This window comes from Anomaloglossus baeobatrachus, chromosome 2 (genome assembly GCF_048569485.1).
Source record: "Anomaloglossus baeobatrachus isolate aAnoBae1 chromosome 2, aAnoBae1.hap1, whole genome shotgun sequence".
Lineage (NCBI taxonomy): Eukaryota > Metazoa > Chordata > Amphibia > Anura > Aromobatidae > Anomaloglossus > Anomaloglossus baeobatrachus.
This window is the reverse complement of record NC_134354.1, coordinates 356,915,290-356,920,721: the sequence shown is the minus strand read 5'-3', so window position 1 is coordinate 356,920,721 and position 5,432 is coordinate 356,915,290. Positions and strand designations below refer to the sequence as shown.

The 5,432-nt window shown below is 39.7% G+C and overlaps 1 non-coding gene across 1 annotated transcript; it reads right to left on the bottom strand.

Annotated features, from left to right (window-relative positions):
- Positions 1-4,157: 4,157 nt before the first annotated feature.
- Positions 4,158-4,230, bottom strand: TRNAV-AAC (transfer RNA valine (anticodon AAC)). Its single transcript has one exon. It is a non-coding gene; the product is annotated as a tRNA-Val (tRNA).
- Positions 4,231-5,432: the final 1,202 nt, after the last annotated feature.

Below are 5,432 nucleotides of genomic sequence, written 5' to 3'. Positions count from 1 at the left end.
ACAAGGATGAATTCTCACCGCCACACAATTAGAGAAAAAAGGATGGATCTACCTGTGGCCAAACATTTTTGTAACTCAGACCACAGCATCATGGACATGAAATTGCTGGTATTGAAAGGAAACTTCAAGTCCCAGAGAGACAGGAGACTTTGGGAATACAAACTTATGATGACCTTTGACACATTCAGAGCAGGGATGAATGTGTCTCATGGATTCATGTCTTTTTACATCAGTTAAAAGATGTGCTCCTCTGACCATCCGAGCGTGTCACAGCCCGGACCAGACCCTTATCAGAGGACAATAAAACTTTCACACTGAACTGCAGCAAAATTTATGGCCACAACAGTTTGCCCCCTGCCATAGAGACAGTTCTGTTTTATATAACTTGTTTTTTGGTTCTTTTTTTTTTACTGCCCCATTCTATGTCCTGTTGTGTATAAATATGTGACTCTTCAGATTTTGTGTTATACCATGCCTGATGAAGAGACCTGAGTAGTCTCGAAAGCTTGCAATTATTACCATCTTTTCAGTTAGCCATTAAAAGGTATCAACCACTGAGGACTCTCAGTTCTTTTAAACAAATTTTTTTTATCTCTACTGGCTAACACGGTACAAAGATATATTTTACTTGTATCAAAATGGAGGATACCAGAATGTACCGCATCTTTATGGAACTAAAGACACTTCTGAAGAAACGCGCACAACTGGACAGCGACATATTTTTCTTATCCAAATGCAAAAAGGAGAATCTGATCCCCAAAGGACTCTGGATTACAAACCCAATTCTACATACCTACAATACCCATTATGCACAAAACCTTTGTCACAGGACTTCTGAGAGACTAAGGAACCACCTTTTGCATGTCTTCTACAGCATCAAGAGTAAAATCCAGAGAGAATTTGAAACACAAAGGAAGACACTACCAGAAAGCACAGAACAAAAAGTACAACAATACTATTACAGACTACGAACCCTTCTGATCCACAACAAGGAAAAGAAGCTACATAGACTGCGCCTCAACTCAGGACTTAATACAAACAGGTGGAGAACAAAGCCAAAATCTGACAACTTGAACAACCACTCCATTCAAGGCAAAAATGCATCTAACTGTGTTATCAATCTCTCGGATTACAAACCAAACAAAGTGGAACTTGCTGTGCTTTCTAAAGGACTCTCATTTTGTCCTACTAAAGCTCTAGACAAAATTGAACTCTGCAGCGACATGGAAGATTACTTCAGGAGACTACGTCTAAGGGAATATTTTAGCGATGCAGATGTTTCAGAATCCACCCAGACTGAAGGAAGACGGATCTTGACAACCAAGAAAAGATCAGATTGGACACCTCCACCAGGACGCAACCCTCATCTGGATAACTATATAAACACTTTCAGACATTTGGTAAAATCCACTTTCCTAGACACACACAGGAGGCAACCATCCAACATCAGTGCCCAGGAGAGAAGGGCCATAAAATCTTTGAAACCCAACAAAGAAATCATCATTAAACCTGCAGACAAGGGGGGTGCAATAGTCATGATGAACAGATCAGACTACATGAAGGAAGCACACAGACAACTGATGGACACACGCTACTATAAGAAATTGGAGTCTGACCCCACACAGGACTATTACAAGGAACTTAACAAGTTGGCCTCTTGTCTGCCTGACATATCCATAAGAACTGATGAACTGATACCGGTGAGTCCAAGAATAGGCACATTCTACATGCTTCCCAAAATTCACAAATCTGGAAACCCAGGAAGACCCATCATTTCATGTGTGGGCACCCTCACTGAACAAGTCTCTGGATGGGTAGAGGGTATCCTTAAACCCTTGGTAAGGGATACAACCAGCTACATCCAGGACACTACTGACCTATTGAAAAAACTATCAGCAATAGGTCCTCTTCCAGAGGGAACCATCCTTGCCACCATGGATGTGGAATCCTTGTACTCGAACATTCCACACCAGGATGGATTAAATGCTTGCAAAATTTTCCTCGAAAATACAGGAACTGATGCCAATTCTGTGGTGAAGCTTACAAAATTCATCCTCACCCATAATTACTTTGCATTTGACAATGACATATATCTACAGGAGACTGGGACTGCAATGGGAAGCAAAATGGCACCACAATATGCAAATCTTTTCATGGCCAAGCTTGAGAGTGACTTTTTATCCTCTTGTCCTATCAGGCCTCTGGCCTACTACCGTTACATTGACGATAATTTAATCATCTGGACAGAGTCTGAGGAGCAGCTGAAGACCTTCCATGAACAGTTTAATCAGTTTCATCCCACCATCAACTTAACACTCAGCTACTCCTGCACGGAAATCAACTTCTTGGACACCATCATTAAACTACGGAACAATGAAATAGAGACATCCCTGTACAAGAAGCCAATTGACCGTCCAACATACCTGAAATGGGACAGTTTTCATCCAAAACACATAAAAAACTCTATTGTATACAGCCAGGCTATCAGGTATAATCGGATATGTTCCAACAGTACAGATAGAGACAATCACCTTGAGGGCCTCAGAAAGACCTTTCTGAATCAAGGCTACCACCCAAGAACAATTGAAAACCAGATTACAAGAGCCACCAGAATATCAAGAAACCATCTCCTACATTATAAAACTAAAGAAGAAAACACCCGGGTCCCTCTTGTAGTCACCTACAATCCACATCTGGAGGTGTTTAGAGGAGCTGCACGGAAACTACAACCATTACTGCAAAAAGATGCCCGGTTAAAATCTATTTTTCCAGACCCCCCACTTCTGTGTTTTAGACAGCCCCCAAATCTAAGAAGCATCATTGTCAGAAGCTCCCTGTCCTCTCCAACACCAACAGGAACATTTCCCTGCAACCAGAAAAAATGTAAGACCTGTCCATTAATATTGACAACGGACAAGGTAAAGATTCCCAGATCACATCAGGACTACAAGATCCCAGGTACCTTCAGCTGCACCACAACCAATGTGGTGTACTTAATTATATGTACCAAATGTCCCACTGGGGGTCTGTATGTAGGGGAGACAGGACAACAGCTCAGGACAAGGATGAATTCTCACCGCCACACAATTAGAGAAAAAAGGATGGATCTACCTGTGGCCAAACATTTTTGTAACTCAGACCACAGCATCATGGACATGAAATTGCTGGTATTGAAAGGAAACTTCAAGTCCCAGAGAGACAGGAGACTTTGGGAATACAAACTTATGATGACCTTTGACACATTCAGAGCAGGGATGAATGTGTCTCATGGATTCATGTCTTTTTACATCAGTTAAAAGATGTGCTCCTCTGACCATCCGAGCGTGTCACAGCCCGGACCAGACCCTTATCAGAGGACAATAAAACTTTCACACTGAACTGCAGCAAAATTTATGGCCACAACAGTTTGCCCCCTGCCATAGAGACAGTTCTGTTTTATATAACTTGTTTTTTGGTTCTTTTTTTTTTTACTGCCCCATTCTATGTCCTGTTGTGTATAAATATGTGACTCTTCAGATTTTGTGTTATACCATGCCTGATGAAGAGACCTGAGTAGTCTCTAAAGCTTGCAATTATTACCATCTTTTCAGTTAGCCATTAAAAGGTATCAACCACTGAGGACTCTCAGTTCTTTTAAACAAATTTTTTTTATTACATTGAATGTGTTACTTTTTTCCACATAGTTTAGTTGTTTGCTTTTGTATTTAAAGGAACTATATATTTTGAAACAAACAGGATTTTTATAATATGGGATTATGTTTTCTGCTAAAATGGTCAATAAAAAATAAACCCAAAATCGTAGTTCTCTTGGTGATGGAAGCCAAAATATATTATCAGTTGGCAACAAAACGAAGAATTCCATCTGTTACAGGTTGATAGCAAATTACTTCAACAGCGAAAACGACTTGTTTTTACTGGGGATTGAACCCAGGACTTTCTGCGTGTGAAGTAGACGTGATGACGACTCCACTATGAAACCTGTGAAATCCTGCAAAGGAATGGCATTTAGAGACGAGTTTTGACCGCCAGGGGAAAAAAAAAAATAATTTGTAGTTCTGTTTGTGATGGAAGCCAAAACATCCCGTAATTCGGCAACAAAGCCGAGAATTTCATATATTGTAGTTGGATAGCATATTATTTCAACACTAAGAACAGATTGGTTTCACTGGGGATTGAACCCAGAACCTTCTGCGTGTTAAGCAGACGTGATGACCACTACACTATGAAACCTGACGAAAAGTTACTGTGTATTGGCTAGCAGAGCAGAATTGTGACTGACGGGGCCTTTTTATTGCTGAAGGAAAGTATTTTTGGTTAATGAAACATTTACAATTATTATTACATATTTTACCAGTTTTATTCCTACAAAGGGATTTTGCTTAAATTGAAGTTTATATTGAATGTGTTACTTTTTTCTCCATAGTTTGGTCTTTTGCTTTTGTATTTATGGGAACTATATATTTTGAAACAAATAGGATTTTTATAATATGGGATTATGTTTTCTGCTAAAATGGTCAATAAATAAGAAACCCAAAATCGTAGTTCTCTTTGTGATGGAAGCCAAAATGTATTGTCATTTGGCAACGAAACCAAGAATTTCACATATTACAAGTCGATAGGAAATTACTTCAACACCAAAAACAGATTGGTTTCACTGGGGATTGAACCCAGGACTTTCTGCGTGTGAAGCAGACGTGATGACCACTACACTATGAAACCTTTGAAATCCTGCAAAGTAATGGCAATTAGAGTCGAGTTTTGACCGCCAGGGGAAAAAAAACAAATTCGTAGCTCTGTTGGTGATGGAAGCAAAAACATCCCGTTATTCGGCAACAAAGCCAAGAACTTTATATACTGCAGGTTGATAGGGGATTATTTCAACACCAAGAACACATGGGTTTCACTCGGGATTGAACCCAGGACTTTCTGCGTGTAAAGCAGACGTGATTTCCACTACACTATGAAACCTTTGAAACCCTGCAAAGTAATGGCAATTAGAGACGGGTTTTGACCGCCAGGGAAAAAAAAAACAAATTCGTAGCTCTGTTAGTGAAGGAAGCCAAAACATCCCATCATTCGGCAACAAAGCCAAGAACTTCATATATTGTAGTTTAATTGAGTATTATTTCAACACCAAGAAAAGATCGGTTTTACTGGGGATTGAACGCAGGACCTTCTGCGTGTTAAGCAGACGTGATGACCACTACTCTATGAAACCTGATGGAAAGTTACTGTGTATTGGCCAGCAGAGCAGAATTGTGACTGACGGGGCCTTTTTATTGCTGAAGGAAAGTATTTTTGGTTAATGAAACATTTACAATTTTTATTACATATTTTACCAGTTTTATTCCTACAAAGGGATTTTGCTTAAAAGGAAGTTTACATTGAATGTGTTACTTTTTTCCACATAGTTTAGTTGTTTGCTTTTGTAT